General features: G+C 44.0%; 3 non-coding genes across 3 annotated transcripts; all 3 read right to left on the bottom strand.

The window, feature by feature from the left end:
* Positions 1-700: 700 nt before the first annotated feature.
* Positions 701-807, bottom strand: LOC138560816 (U6 spliceosomal RNA). Its single transcript, XR_011299282.1, has one exon. It is a non-coding gene; the product is annotated as a U6 spliceosomal RNA (small nuclear RNA).
* A 5,363-nt stretch (positions 808-6,170) lies between these two features.
* LOC138560815 (U6 spliceosomal RNA) lies at positions 6,171-6,277 on the bottom strand. Its single transcript, XR_011299281.1, has one exon. It is a non-coding gene; the product is annotated as a U6 spliceosomal RNA (small nuclear RNA).
* A 5,334-nt stretch (positions 6,278-11,611) lies between these two features.
* On the bottom strand, positions 11,612-11,718 carry LOC138560814 (U6 spliceosomal RNA). The gene has a single exon (XR_011299280.1). It is a non-coding gene; the product is annotated as a U6 spliceosomal RNA (small nuclear RNA).
* Between the last annotated feature and the right edge of the window lie 4,703 nt (positions 11,719-16,421).

The following is a 16,421-nucleotide window of genomic DNA, read 5'->3' as shown; positions in this document are numbered from 1 at the left end:
ACCAACCACAGAGCCCCTTTCCACTTGATTAAAAGGCTAAAATCTTTTCCATGCAAATACATAGCCCCCAAATACCATATTTTCTTTGTTTTCTCTCTCTCTCCTCCCTGTCTCCTTCCCTCGCTCCCTCCCACCCTCCCGCACTCTCTCTTCCCCCCAGCCCCTCTCCCTCTCCCTACCATTAATTTTAAGTTTTCATGCACTGCAGCACATTGTGGCAATGGTATTTCACAATGGGACTGTTTGAAAGTTACAGAAATCAAAAAAGAAATCAACCAACTAAAAGCAGCCAAACCCGGAGTACACTGCTCAGCCCCATTTAAAGATTAAGGCCCAGAAGCAAGTAAAGCTGTAGTTCAGAGCGATATTTGCAAATAGCACCTTAAAGCAGTTTACGCTGGAGTGCACAACAAGGGGGAAAGTGATAATACTGAATTTGGTAGAATGGGATAAAAAAAAACAAAAGAAGCGTGCCACTTGTAAAAGTACAAGTCAAGAAATTGAAGGGGACGGGGCTGTTCATTCAGTCAAGAGGACTCACAAGTAAAAGGCTCCTGAGGCATTAGTGTTGAATTTGGCGCAAAATGCATTGTGTTGTCGTGTAATATGAATGAACATACAATTTCAATCTTCAATAAAGAAAGATCTATTAAAAAATCAACACTTGCAAATTAAGAAAGTTTCTGTCCAGTCATGTTCCAAAAATAGTGAATGCTTTACGAATGTGCGTGTCATCCTTTAGAGCAGGGGCCGATTTAAATTTCCCATTATCATTCCAATATTAGTACATGTGTTGCAGAAGCAAGCGCAAAGGGAGAGTCAATCAAACCATTGATTAGGACCTCTGGTCAAAGGTTTGCCATACCAAATGTCCTTATTTCAGAGGGCAGAAAGTCCAAACACCATTTAGATATCGGGTGGTATGAAATGAAGAGGCAAACAACAACGAATAAGCATTCTTTGCTGCTGTATTGATCTGGCCCTAAAGGGTTTTAGTTTAATGCCAATTATATTTAAAGATATAAAGATTAATGGTCCAGGGTGCTTGCAAAATGAAAACCCCCTCCCCATCACAATGGCTGGGTCATACAAGCCTGAGAGCATCACAATAGACCCAATAGACATGAGAAAAACTCGGTACCTCTGAGTGTATGTGGGCCCATGGCTGTATCAAGGACAAGGCAAAAACAGGAGGTGGCTTAAGGAGTCAGCACCAGAGGCTGTCCGATTGAGCCCTGTAAGCAACAGATGTTGGACCATCCTATAAAGGATTCTGAGGCTGATTTCAATTTTAACTTTGCTGCTGATTTAAGGATTGCTCAACCTTCGACCCACGTCTAGTTTGCTTGGATAAGCCCTGGAAATCTTTTACAGCTTGTACTGGTGGGAGATGATGTGACTTTATCAACTGCAACGGGATATGAGGCATGTGTGCCACAAAAAGCAGGTCTAGGATTTTTTTATAAGAAAGCCGCTTTAAGAAGGGAACTTTGGGCAACCCCACTGAGAGCAAAAGTATTACACAAAAGGTAAGGGGGTCAGTGGGTCAACTGATACAATAAACTAACTCACAGTCAAATGTGCTAAGTCCAAATACTACCTGTTTCTACATTTTCCAGGCTTTTTGTCTCATTTCTTAACAGATCCATTCCTATGTACCTCTGTGCTTTCAACAGAGTTTTCATTGTAAGGGAGGGACATACAGTATACCTTAAACATTCCTGGGCAGGGAAGACTCTATGTAAAAGCAAGAGTAGCAGACAGCTTAAAAGAATCATCAGCAGGACCCTCTAGATCTTCCCCAAAAAACATAACATTATTTCTCTGCATGCATGTGCGTTGAACAGCGCAAGTAGTTTGGTTAATGTCAGTGGATAAATGTCACTTTCCCACAGCGCAGAACAAAATCACTTGTACAGGCCCCTTCTGCAAAAGCATTACCACTGTAGAAAGCAGTGAAGGTGAGGCAGTGTGCAGTCACCTCCGACACTTCCCTCCTCTGATCGGCCACGATCGGCCAAGGACCTCTCTATGAGAGCTGAGGGTGGAATTTTCTGGACCTCTGTAACTTGGGGAGACATGGCAAAAGGGATCCTCAATCAACAGCTCAGCCTTTGCTTTGTGGCCTGTCCGTATATATCTGTTCTCCAAATTACCTGCCGCTGCCCAGGTGTCAGCTGGTGAGATGGAATGACCTCCCAGGTAGGATCCTGGCAGATGATTTGCATAGGCAAACCCCCTCGCTCTCTTTCTTACCCCTGCTTACTCCACAGTAGCAAGTATCTGGGCAAAATATAGTGGTCGAGGTAGGGTAGCAGTAACTAGCAACTCTGAGAAAGTAAATCTGGGGAGCTTGGCGACTTGTGGGGAACAACTGCAGAGCTCATCTCCCAGAACTTTGTGGCACGGGGAGAAGGTCTGTGGGATTTCAGTAACTTGGAGACATGCAACCTGGTCGGGAGTGCTTCAGGTCTCCTTCCTTGCATGTTCCAAGCAACTCAACAAAGCATCAACAGGCTGCCATGCCAGCCACAGAGCCCCTTTCCACATGATTAAAAGCCTAAAATCTTTTCCATGCAAACACATAGCCACCGAAAACCATATTTTCTTTGTTTTCTCTCTCTCTGTCTCTCTCTCCTCCCTCCCTCCCTCCCTCCTTCCCATCCCCCATAACCCCCCCCTCCCTCTTCCTCTCCCTACCATTCATTTTAAGTTTTCCTGCACTGCAGCACATTGTGACAATGGTATTTCACAATCGGACTGTTTGAAAGTTACAGAAATAAAAAAAGAATTAACCAACTAAAAGCAGCCAAATCCGGAGTACACTGCTAAGCCACAATTAAAGATTAAGGCCTAGAAGCAAGTAAAGCTGTAGTTCAGAGCGATGTTTGCAAATAGCTCCTTAAAGCAGTTGACGCTGGAGTGCACAACAAGAGGAAAAGTGATAATACTCAGTTTGGTAGAATGGGATAAAAAACAAAAGCAGCGTGCCACTTCTAAAAGTACAAGTCAAGAAATTGAAGGAGATGGGGCTGTTCATTCAGTCAATAGGACTCACAAGTAAAAGTCTCCCGAGGCATTAGTGTTGAATTTGGCCCAAAATGTATTGTGTTGTCGTGTATTATGTATGAAAATACAATTTCAATCTTCATTAAAAAAAGATGTATTAAAAAATAAATACTTGCAGATTAAGAAAGTTTCTGTCCTGTCGTGTGCCAAAAATAGTGAATGCTTTACGAATGTGCGTGTCATCCTTTGAAGCAGGGGCCAATTCTATTTTCCCATTTTCATTCCAATATTAGTACATGTTTTGCTGAGGTACATAGGAATGGATCTGTTAAGAAATGAAACAAAAAGCCTGGAAAAATGTTGAAACAGGTAGGATTTGGACTTACAATAAACGGACTCGCAGTCAGATGTGCTATCCCTTGACCCACTGACCCGCTTACCTTTTGTGTAATCCTTTTGCTCTCAGCAGTGTTGTCCAAAGTTCCCTACTTAAAGAGACTTTCTTATAAAAAAAGATCCTAGACATGTTTTTTATGGCCCACATGCCTCATATCCCGTTGCTCTTGATAAACTCACATCATCTCCCACCAATACAAGCTGTAAAAGATGTCAAGGGCATAGCCAAGGAAATTAGACGTGGGCCGAAGGTTGAGTAATCCTTAAATCAGCAGCAAAAATAACATTGAAATCAGCTTCAGAATCTCTTAAAGGATGGGCCAACACTGGTTGCTTGCAGGGCGCAATCGGGCTGACGCCTTAAGGCAAGCGCAAAGGGAGAGCCAACCAAACCATTGATTAGGACCTCTGGACTTTCTGCTCTTTAACATAAGGACATTTGATATGGCAAACGTTTGACCAAACACCATTTAGATGTCGGATGGTATGGAATTAAGCGGCAAACAGCAATACATCAGCATTCTTTGCTGCTTTATTGATCTGGTCCTAAAGGGTTTGGTTTAATGCCAATTATATTTAAAGATAAAAAGATTCATGCTCAACGGTGCTTGCAAATCGACACCCCTCTCCCCATCACGATGGCTGGGTGATGCAAGAGTGAGAGCATCACAGCAGACCCAGAGACATGAGAAACACTCTGTACCTCTGAGTGCATGTGGGCCCATGGCTGGATCAAGGACAAGGCAAGAATAGGAGATGGCTTAAGGTGTCAGCACCCAGGCTGCCCCATTGCGCACTGCCAGCAACAGATGTTGGACCATCCTTTAAGAGATTCTGAGGCTTATTTCAATGTTAACTTTGCTGCTGATTAAAGGATTGCTCAACCTTCGACCCGCGTCTAGTTTGCTTGGCTAAGCCCTGAAAATCTTTTACAGCTTGTATTGGTGGGAGATGATGTGAGTTTATCAAGAGCAACGGGATATGAGGCATGTGTGCCACAAAATGCAGGTCTATGATCTTTTATTTGAAAGCCACTTTGGAAAACCCTACTGAGAACAAAAGGATTACACAAAAGGAAAGGGGGTCAGGGGGGCAAGGGATAGCACATCTGAATGTGAGTCATTTAATTGTAAGTCCAAATCCTACGCGTTTCGACATTTTTCCAGGCTTTTTGTTTCAGTTCTTAACAGATCCACTCCTATGTACCTCTGTGCTTTCAACAGAGTTTTCATTGTAATGGAGGGACATACAGTATGCCTTAAACATGCCTGGGCAGGGAAGACTATGTAAAAGCAAGAGTAGCAGACAGCTTAATAAATCATCAGCAGGACCCTCTAGACCTTCCCCAAAAAACATAACATGATTTCTATGCATGTATGTGCGTTGAACAGCACAAGTAATTTGGTTAATGTCAGTGGATAAATGTCACTTTCCCACAGCGCAGACAAAATCACTTGTACAGGCCCCTTCTGCAAAAGCATTACCGCTGTAGAAAGCAGTGAAAAGGTGAGGCAGTGTGCAGTCCCCCCACCCCCGACCCTGATCGGCCACGATCGGCCAAGGACCTCTCTATAAGAGCTGAGGGTGGAATTTTTCTGGACCTCAGTAACTTAGGGAGACATGGCTAAAGGGATCCTCAATCAACGGCCCAGCTTTTGCTCTGTGGCCTGTCCGAATATGTCTGTTCTCCAAATTACCTGCCGCTGCCCAGGTGTCAGATGGTGAGATGGAATGACCTCCCAGGAAGCATACTGGCAGATGATTTGCATAGGCACACCCCCTCTCCCTCTCTCTTAGCCCTGCTTACTCCACAGTAGCAAGTATCTGGGGAAAATATAGTGGTCGAGGTGGGGTAGCAGTAACTAGCAACTCTGAGAAAGTAAATCTGGGACACTTGGCGACCTGTGGGGAACAACTGCAGAGCTCAGTGCCCAGAAGTTTGTGGCACAGGGAGGAGGTCTGTTGGATTTCAGTAACTTGGAGACATGCAACCTGGTCGGGAGTGCTTCAGGTCTCCTTCCTTGCATGTTCCAAGCAACTCAACAAAGCATCAACAGGCTGAGATACCAACCACAGAGCCCCTTTCCACTTGATTAAAAGGCTAAAATCTTTTCCAGGCAAATACATAGCCCCCAAATACCATATTTTCTTTGTTTTCTCTCTCTCTCCTCCCTGTCTCCTTCCCTCGCTCCCTCCCACCCTCCCGCACTCTCTCTTCCCCCCAGCCCCTCTCCCTCTCCCTACCATTAATTTTAAGTTTTCATGCACTGCAGCACATTGTGGCAATGGTATTTCACAATGGGACTGTTTGAAAGTTACAGAAATCAAAAAAGAAATCAACCAACTAAAAGCAGCCAAACCCGGAGTACACTGCTCAGCCCCATTTAAAGATTAAGGCCCAGAAGCAAGTAAAGCTGTAGTTCAGAGCGATATTTGCAAATAGCACCTTAAAGCAGTTTACGCTGGAGTGCACAACAAGGGGGAAAGTGATAATACTGAGTTTGGTAGAATGGGATAAAAAAAAACAAAAGAAGCGTGCCACTTGTAAAAGTACAAGTCAAGAAATTGAAGGGGACGGGGCTGTTCATTCAGTCAAGAGGACTCACAAGTAAAAGGCTCCTGAGGCATTAGTGTTGAATTTGGCGCAAAATGCATTGTGTTGTCGTGTAATATGAATGAACATACAATTTCAATCTTCAATAAAGAAAGATCTATTAAAAAATCAACACTTGCAAATTAAGAAAGTTTCTGTCCAGTCATGTTCCAAAAATAGTGAATGCTTTACGAATGTGCGTGTCATCCTTTAGAGCAGGGGCCGATTTAAATTTCCCATTATCATTCCAATATTAGTACATGTGTTGCAGAAGCAAGCGCAAAGGGAGAGTCAATCAAACCATTGATTAGGACCTCTGGTCAAAGGTTTGCCATACCAAATGTCCTTATTTCAGAGGGCAGAAAGTCCAAACACCATTTAGATATCGGGTGGTATGAAATGAAGAGGCAAACAACAACGAATAAGCATTCTTTGCTGCTGTATTGATCTGGCCCTAAAGGGTTTTAGTTTAATGCCAATTATATTTAAAGATATAAAGATTAATGGTCCAGGGTGCTTGCAAAATGAAAACCCCCTCCCCATCACAATGGCTGGGTCATACAAGCCTGAGAGCATCACAATAGACCCAATAGACATGAGAAAAACTCGGTACCTCTGAGTGTATGTGGGCCCATGGCTGTATCAAGGACAAGGCAAAAACAGGAGGTGGCTTAAGGAGTCAGCACCAGAGGCTGTCCGATTGAGCCCTGTAAGCAACAGATGTTGGACCATCCTATAAAGGATTCTGAGGCTGATTTCAATTTTAACTTTGCTGCTGATTTAAGGATTGCTCAACCTTCGACCCACGTCTAGTTTGCTTGGATAAGCCCTGGAAATCTTTTACAGCTTGTACTGGTGGGAGATGATGTGACTTTATCAACTGCAACGGGATATGAGGCATGTGTGCCACAAAAAGCAGGTCTAGGATTTTTTTATAAGAAAGCCGCTTTAAGAAGGGAACTTTGGGCAACCCCACTGAGAGCAAAAGTATTACACAAAAGGTAAGGGGGTCAGTGGGTCAACTGATACAATAAACTAACTCACAGTCAAATGTGCTAAGTCCAAATACTACCTGTTTCTACATTTTCCAGGCTTTTTGTCTCATTTCTTAACAGATCCATTCCTATGTACCTCTGTGCTTTCAACAGAGTTTTCATTGTAAGGGAGGGACATACAGTATACCTTAAACATTCCTGGGCAGGGAAGACTCTATGTAAAAGCAAGAGTAGCAGACAGCTTAAAAGAATCATCAGCAGGACCCTCTAGATCTTCCCCAAAAAACATAACATTATTTCTCTGCATGCATGTGCGTTGAACAGCGCAAGTAGTTTGGTTAATGTCAGTGGATAAATGTCACTTTCCCACAGCGCAGAACAAAATCACTTGTACAGGCCCCTTCTGCAAAAGCATTACCACTGTAGAAAGCAGTGAAGGTGAGGCAGTGTGCAGTCACCTCCGACACTTCCCTCCTCTGATCGGCCACGATCGGCCAAGGACCTCTCTATGAGAGCTGAGGGTGGAATTTTCTGGACCTCTGTAACTTGGGGAGACATGGCAAAAGGGATCCTCAATCAACAGCTCAGCCTTTGCTTTGTGGCCTGTCCGTATATATCTGTTCTCCAAATTACCTGCCGCTGCCCAGGTGTCAGCTGGTGAGATGGAATGACCTCCCAGGTAGGATCCTGGCAGATGATTTGCATAGGCAAACCCCCTCGCTCTCTTTCTTACCCCTGCTTACTCCACAGTAGCAAGTATCTGGGCAAAATATAGTGGTCGAGGTAGGGTAGCAGTAACTAGCAACTCTGAGAAAGTAAATCTGGGGAGCTTGGCGACTTGTGGGGAACAACTGCAGAGCTCATCTCCCAGAACTTTGTGGCACGGGGAGAAGGTCTGTGGGATTTCAGTAACTTGGAGACATGCAACCTGGTCGGGAGTGCTTCAGGTCTCCTTCCTTGCATGTTCCAAGCAACTCAACAAAGCATCAACAGGCTGCCATGCCAGCCACAGAGCCCCTTTCCACATGATTAAAAGCCTAAAATCTTTTCCATGCAAACACATAGCCACCGAAAACCATATTTTCTTTGTTTTCTCTCTCTCTGTCTCTCTCTCCTCCCTCCCTCCCCCATAACCCCCCCCTCCCTACCATTCATTTTAAGTTTTCCTGCACTGCAGCACATTGTGACAATGGTATTTCACAATGGGACTGTTTGAAAGTTACAGAAATAAAAAAAGAATTAACCAACTAAAAGCAGCCAAATCCGGAGTACACTGCTAAGCCACAATTAAAGATTAAGGCCTAGAAGCAAGTAAAGCTGTAGTTCAGAGCGATGTTTGCAAATAGCTCCTTAAAGCAGTTGACGCTGGAGTGCACAACAAGAGGAAAAGTGATAATACTCAGTTTGGTAGAATGGGATAAAAAACAAAAGCAGCGTGCCACTTCTAAAAGTACAAGTCAAGAAATTGAAGGAGATGGGGCTGTTCATTCAGTCAATAGGACTCACAAGTAAAAGTCTCCCGAGGCATTAGTGTTGAATTTGGCCCAAAATGTATTGTGTTGTCGTGTATTATGTATGAAAATACAATTTCAATCTTCATTAAAAAAAGATGTATTAAAAAATAAATACTTGCAGATTAAGAAAGTTTCTGTCCTGTCGTGTGCCAAAAATAGTGAATGCTTTACGAATGTGCGTGTCATCCTTTGAAGCAGGGGCCAATTCTATTTTCCCATTTTCATTCCAATATTAGTACATGTTTTGCTGAGGTACATAGGAATGGATCTGTTAAGAAATGAAACAAAAAGCCTGGAAAAATGTTGAAACAGGTAGGATTTGGACTTACAATAAACGGACTCACAGTCAGATGTGCTATCCCTTGACCCACTGACCCGCTTACCTTTTGTGTAATCCTTTTGCTCTCAGCAGTGTTGTCCAAAGTTCCCTACTTAAAGAGACTTTCTTATAAAAAAAGATCCTAGACATGTTTTTTATGGCCCACATGCCTCATATCCCGTTGCTCTTGATAAACTCACATCATCTCCCACCAATACAAGCTGTAAAAGATGTCAAGGGCATAGCCAAGGAAATTAGACGTGGGCCGAAGGTTGAGCAATCCTTAAATCAGCAGCAAAAATAACATTGAAATCAGCTTCAGAATCTCTTAAAGGATGGGCCAACACTGGTTGCTTGCAGGGCGCAATCGGGCTGACGCCTTAAGGCAAGCGCAAAGGGAGAGCCAACCAAACCATTGATTAGGACCTCTGGACTTTCTGCTCTTTAACATAAGGACATTTGATATGGCAAACGTTTGACCAAACACCATTTAGATGTCGGATGGTATGGAATTAAGCGGCAAACAGCAATACATCAGCATTCTTTGCTGCTTTATTGATCTGGTCCTAAAGGGTTTGGTTTAATGCCAATTATATTTAAAGATAAAAAGATTCATGCTCAACGGTGCTTGCAAATCGACACCCCTCTCCCCATCACGATGGCTGGGTGATGCAAGAGTGAGAGCATCACAGCAGACCCAGAGACATGAGAAACACTCTGTACCTCTGAGTGCATGTGGGCCCATGGCTGGATCAAGGACAAGGCAAGAATAGGAGATGGCTTAAGGTGTCAGCACCCAGGCTGCCCCATTGCGCACTGCCAGCAACAGATGTTGGACCATCCTTTAAGAGATTCTGAGGCTTATTTCAATGTTAACTTTGCTGCTGATTAAAGGATTGCTCAACCTTCGACCCGCGTCTAGTTTGCTTGGCTAAGCCCTGAAAATCTTTTACAGCTTGTATTGGTGGGAGATGATGTGAGTTTATCAAGAGCAACGGGATATGAGGCATGTGTGCCACAAAATGCAGGTCTATGATCTTTTATTTGAAAGCCACTTTGGAAAACCCTACTGAGAACAAAAGGATTACACAAAAGGAAAGGGGGTCAGGGGGGCAAGGGATAGCACATCTGAATGTGAGTCATTTAATTGTAAGTCCAAATCCTACGCGTTTCGACATTTTTCCAGGCTTTTTGTTTCAGTTCTTAACAGATCCACTCCTATGTACCTCTGTGCTTTCAACAGAGTTTTCATTGTAATGGAGGGACATACAGTATGCCTTAAACATGCCTGGGCAGGGAAGACTATGTAAAAGCAAGAGTAGCAGACAGCTTAATAAATCATCAGCAGGACCCTCTAGACCTTCCCCAAAAAACATAACATGATTTCTATGCATGTATGTGCGTTGAACAGCACAAGTAATTTGGTTAATGTCAGTGGATAAATGTCACTTTCCCACAGCGCAGACAAAATCACTTGTACAGGCCCCTTCTGCAAAAGCATTACCGCTGTAGAAAGCAGTGAAAAGGTGAGGCAGTGTGCAGTCCCCCCACCCCCGACCCTGATCGGCCACGATCGGCCAAGGACCTCTCTATAAGAGCTGAGGGTGGAATTTTTCTGGACCTCAGTAACTTAGGGAGACATGGCTAAAGGGATCCTCAATCAACGGCCCAGCTTTTGCTCTGTGGCCTGTCCGAATATGTCTGTTCTCCAAATTACCTGCCGCTGCCCAGGTGTCAGATGGTGAGATGGAATGACCTCCCAGGAAGCATACTGGCAGATGATTTGCATAGGCACACCCCCTCTCCCTCTCTCTTAGCCCTGCTTACTCCACAGTAGCAAGTATCTGGGGAAAATATAGTGGTCGAGGTGGGGTAGCAGTAACTAGCAACTCTGAGAAAGTAAATCTGGGACACTTGGCGACCTGTGGGGAACAACTGCAGAGCTCAGTGCCCAGAAGTTTGTGGCACAGGGAGGAGGTCTGTTGGATTTCAGTAACTTGGAGACATGCAACCTGGTCGGGAGTGCTTCAGGTCTCCTTCCTTGCATGTTCCAAGCAACTCAACAAAGCATCAACAGGCTGAGATACCAACCACAGAGCCCCTTTCCACTTGATTAAAAGGCTAAAATCTTTTCCATGCAAATACATAGCCCCCAAATACCATATTTTCTTTGTTTTCTCTCTCTCTCCTCCCTGTCTCCTTCCCTCGCTCCCTCCCACCCTCCCGCACTCTCTCTTCCCCCCAGCCCCTCTCCCTCTCCCTACCATTAATTTTAAGTTTTCATGCACTGCAGCACATTGTGGCAATGGTATTTCACAATGGGACTGTTTGAAAGTTACAGAAATCAAAAAAGAAATCAACCAACTAAAAGCAGCCAAACCCGGAGTACACTGCTCAGCCCCATTTAAAGATTAAGGCCCAGAAGCAAGTAAAGCTGTAGTTCAGAGCGATATTTGCAAATAGCACCTTAAAGCAGTTTACGCTGGAGTGCACAACAAGGGGGAAAGTGATAATACTGAGTTTGGTAGAATGGGATAAAAAAAAACAAAAGAAGCGTGCCACTTGTAAAAGTACAAGTCAAGAAATTGAAGGGGACGGGGCTGTTCATTCAGTCAAGAGGACTCACAAGTAAAAGGCTCCTGAGGCATTAGTGTTGAATTTGGCGCAAAATGCATTGTGTTGTCGTGTAATATGAATGAACATACAATTTCAATCTTCAATAAAGAAAGATCTATTAAAAAATCAACACTTGCAAATTAAGAAAGTTTCTGTCCAGTCATGTTCCAAAAATAGTGAATGCTTTACGAATGTGCGTGTCATCCTTTAGAGCAGGGGCCGATTTAAATTTCCCATTATCATTCCAATATTAGTACATGTGTTGCAGAAGCAAGCGCAAAGGGAGAGTCAATCAAACCATTGATTAGGACCTCTGGTCAAAGGTTTGCCATACCAAATGTCCTTATTTCAGAGGGCAGAAAGTCCAAACACCATTTAGATATCGGGTGGTATGAAATGAAGAGGCAAACAACAACGAATAAGCATTCTTTGCTGCTGTATTGATCTGGCCCTAAAGGGTTTTAGTTTAATGCCAATTATATTTAAAGATATAAAGATTAATGGTCCAGGGTGCTTGCAAAATGAAAACCCCCTCCCCATCACAATGGCTGGGTCATACAAGCCTGAGAGCATCACAATAGACCCAATAGACATGAGAAAAACTCGGTACCTCTGAGTGTATGTGGGCCCATGGCTGTATCAAGGACAAGGCAAAAACAGGAGGTGGCTTAAGGAGTCAGCACCAGAGGCTGTCCGATTGAGCCCTGTAAGCAACAGATGTTGGACCATCCTATAAAGGATTCTGAGGCTGATTTCAATTTTAACTTTGCTGCTGATTTAAGGATTGCTCAACCTTCGACCCACGTCTAGTTTGCTTGGATAAGCCCTGGAAATCTTTTACAGCTTGTACTGGTGGGAGATGATGTGACTTTATCAACTGCAACGGGATATGAGGCATGTGTGCCACAAAAAGCAGGTCTAGGATTTTTTTATAAGAAAGCCGCTTTAAGAAGGGAACTTTGGGCAACCCCACTGAGAGCAAAAGTATTACACAAAAGGTAAGGGGGTCAGTGGGTCAACTGATACAATAAACTAACTCACAGTCAAATGTGCTAAGTCCAAATACTACCTGTTTCTACATTTTCCAGGCTTTTTGTCTCATTTCTTAACAGATCCATTCCTATGTACCTCTGTGCTTTCAACAGAGTTTTCATTGTAAGGGAGGGACATACAGTATACCTTAAACATTCCTGGGCAGGGAAGACTCTATGTAAAAGCAAGAGTAGCAGACAGCTTAAAAGAATCATCAGCAGGACCCTCTAGATCTTCCCCAAAAAACATAACATTATTTCTCTGCATGCATGTGCGTTGAACAGCGCAAGTAGTTTGGTTAATGTCAGTGGATAAATGTCACTTTCCCACAGCGCAGAACAAAATCACTTGTACAGGCCCCTTCTGCAAAAGCATTACCACTGTAGAAAGCAGTGAAGGTGAGGCAGTGTGCAGTCACCTCCGACACTTCCCTCCTCTGATCGGCCACGATCGGCCAAGGACCTCTCTATGAGAGCTGAGGGTGGAATTTTCTGGACCTCTGTAACTTGGGGAGACATGGCAAAAGGGATCCTCAATCAACAGCTCAGCCTTTGCTTTGTGGCCTGTCCGTATATATCTGTTCTCCAAATTACCTGCCGCTGCCCAGGTGTCAGCTGGTGAGATGGAATGACCTCCCAGGTAGGATCCTGGCAGATGATTTGCATAGGCAAACCCCCTCGCTCTCTTTCTTACCCCTGCTTACTCCACAGTAGCAAGTATCTGGGCAAAATATAGTGGTCGAGGTAGGGTAGCAGTAACTAGCAACTCTGAGAAAGTAAATCTGGGGAGCTTGGCGACTTGTGGGGAACAACTGCAGAGCTCATCTCCCAGAACTTTGTGGCACGGGGAGAAGGTCTGTGGGATTTCAGTAACTTGGAGACATGCAACCTGGTCGGGAGTGCTTCAGGTCTCCTTCCTTGCATGTTCCAAGCAACTCAACAAAGCATCAACAGGCTGCCATGCCAGCCACAGAGCCCCTTTCCACATGATTAAAAGCCTAAAATCTTTTCCATGCAAACACATAGCCACCGAAAACCATATTTTCTTTGTTTTCTCTCTCTCTGTCTCTCTCTCCTCCCTCCCTCCCCCATAACCCCCCCCTCCCTACCATTCATTTTAAGTTTTCCTGCACTGCAGCACATTGTGACAATGGTATTTCACAATGGGACTGTTTGAAAGTTACAGAAATAAAAAAAGAATTAACCAACTAAAAGCAGCCAAATCCGGAGTACACTGCTAAGCCACAATTAAAGATTAAGGCCTAGAAGCAAGTAAAGCTGTAGTTCAGAGCGATGTTTGCAAATAGCTCCTTAAAGCAGTTGACGCTGGAGTGCACAACAAGAGGAAAAGTGATAATACTCAGTTTGGTAGAATGGGATAAAAAACAAAAGCAGCGTGCCACTTCTAAAAGTACAAGTCAAGAAATTGAAGGAGATGGGGCTGTTCATTCAGTCAATAGGACTCACAAGTAAAAGTCTCCCGAGGCATTAGTGTTGAATTTGGCCCAAAATGTATTGTGTTGTCGTGTATTATGTATGAAAATACAATTTCAATCTTCATTAAAAAAAGATGTATTAAAAAATAAATACTTGCAGATTAAGAAAGTTTCTGTCCTGTCGTGTGCCAAAAATAGTGAATGCTTTACGAATGTGCGTGTCATCCTTTGAAGCAGGGGCCAATTCTATTTTCCCATTTTCATTCCAATATTAGTACATGTTTTGCTGAGGTACATAGGAATGGATCTGTTAAGAAATGAAACAAAAAGCCTGGAAAAATGTTGAAACAGGTAGGATTTGGACTTACAATAAACGGACTCACAGTCAGATGTGCTATCCCTTGACCCACTGACCCGCTTACCTTTTGTGTAATCCTTTTGCTCTCAGCAGTGTTGTCCAAAGTTCCCTACTTAAAGAGACTTTCTTATAAAAAAAGATCCTAGACATGTTTTTTATGGCCCACATGCCTCATATCCCGTTGCTCTTGATAAACTCACATCATCTCCCACCAATACAAGCTGTAAAAGATGTCAAGGGCATAGCCAAGGAAATTAGACGTGGGCCGAAGGTTGAGCAATCCTTAAATCAGCAGCAAAAATAACATTGAAATCAGCTTCAGAATCTCTTAAAGGATGGGCCAACACTGGTTGCTTGCAGGGCGCAATCGGGCTGACGCCTTAAGGCAAGCGCAAAGGGAGAGCCAACCAAACCATTGATTAGGACCTCTGGACTTTCTGCTCTTTAACATAAGGACATTTGATATGGCAAACGTTTGACCAAACACCATTTAGATGTCGGATGGTATGGAATTAAGCGGCAAACAGCAATACATCAGCATTCTTTGCTGCTTTATTGATCTGGTCCTAAAGGGTTTGGTTTAATGCCAATTATATTTAAAGATAAAAAGATTCATGCTCAACGGTGCTTGCAAATCGACACCCCTCTCCCCATCACGATGGCTGGGTGATGCAAGAGTGAGAGCATCACAGCAGACCCAGAGACATGAGAAACACTCTGTACCTCTGAGTGCATGTGGGCCCATGGCTGGATCAAGGACAAGGCAAGAATAGGAGATGGCTTAAGGTGTCAGCACCCAGGCTGCCCCATTGCGCACTGCCAGCAACAGATGTTGGACCATCCTTTAAGAGATTCTGAGGCTTATTTCAATGTTAACTTTGCTGCTGATTAAAGGATTGCTCAACCTTCGACCCGCGTCTAGTTTGCTTGGCTAAGCCCTGAAAATCTTTTACAGCTTGTATTGGTGGGAGATGATGTGAGTTTATCAAGAGCAACGGGATATGAGGCATGTGTGCCACAAAATGCAGGTCTATGATCTTTTATTTGAAAGCCACTTTGGAAAACCCTACTGAGAACAAAAGGATTACACAAAAGGAAAGGGGGTCAGGGGGGCAAGGGATAGCACATCTGAATGTGAGTCATTTAATTGTAAGTCCAAATCCTACGCGTTTCGACATTTTTCCAGGCTTTTTGTTTCAGTTCTTAACAGATCCACTCCTATGTACCTCTGTGCTTTCAACAGAGTTTTCATTGTAATGGAGGGACATACAGTATGCCTTAAACATGCCTGGGCAGGGAAGACTATGTAAAAGCAAGAGTAGCAGACAGCTTAATAAATCATCAGCAGGACCCTCTAGACCTTCCCCAAAAAACATAACATGATTTCTATGCATGTATGTGCGTTGAACAGCACAAGTAATTTGGTTAATGTCAGTGGATAAATGTCACTTTCCCACAGCGCAGACAAAATCACTTGTACAGGCCCCTTCTGCAAAAGCATTACCGCTGTAGAAAGCAGTGAAAAGGTGAGGCAGTGTGCAGTCCCCCCACCCCCGACCCTGATCGGCCACGATCGGCCAAGGACCTCTCTATAAGAGCTGAGGGTGGAATTTTTCTGGACCTCAGTAACTTAGGGAGACATGGCTAAAGGGATCCTCAATCAACGGCCCAGCTTTTGCTCTGTGGCCTGTCCGAATATGTCTGTTCTCCAAATTACCTGCCGCTGCCCAGGTGTCAGATGGTGAGATGGAATGACCTCCCAGGAAGCATACTGGCAGATGATTTGCATAGGCACACCCCCTCTCCCTCTCTCTTAGCCCTGCTTACTCCACAGTAGCAAGTATCTGGGGAAAATATAGTGGTCGAGGTGGGGTAGCAGTAACTAGCAACTCTGAGAAAGTAAATCTGGGACACTTGGCGACCTGTGGGGAACAACTGCAGAGCTCAGTGCCCAGAAGTTTGTGGCACAGGGAGGAGGTCTGTTGGATTTCAGTAACTTGGAGACATGCAACCTGGTCGGGAGTGCTTCAGGTCTCCTTCCTTGCATGTTCCAAGCAACTCAACAAAGCATCAACAGGCTGAGATACCAACCACAGAGCCCCTTTCCACTTGATTAAAAGGCTAAAATCTTTTCCATGCAAATACATAGCCCCC

The sequence above is a fragment of the Ambystoma mexicanum genome, unplaced genomic scaffold (genome assembly GCF_040938575.1).
Source record: "Ambystoma mexicanum isolate Mex_15411 unplaced genomic scaffold, UKY_AmexF1_1 Mex_scaf48, whole genome shotgun sequence".
In the NCBI taxonomy this organism is placed as follows: Eukaryota; Metazoa; Chordata; class Amphibia; order Caudata; family Ambystomatidae; genus Ambystoma; species Ambystoma mexicanum.
Note: the sequence above shows the minus strand (reverse complement) of the source record. Positions and strands in the feature narration are given on the sequence as shown.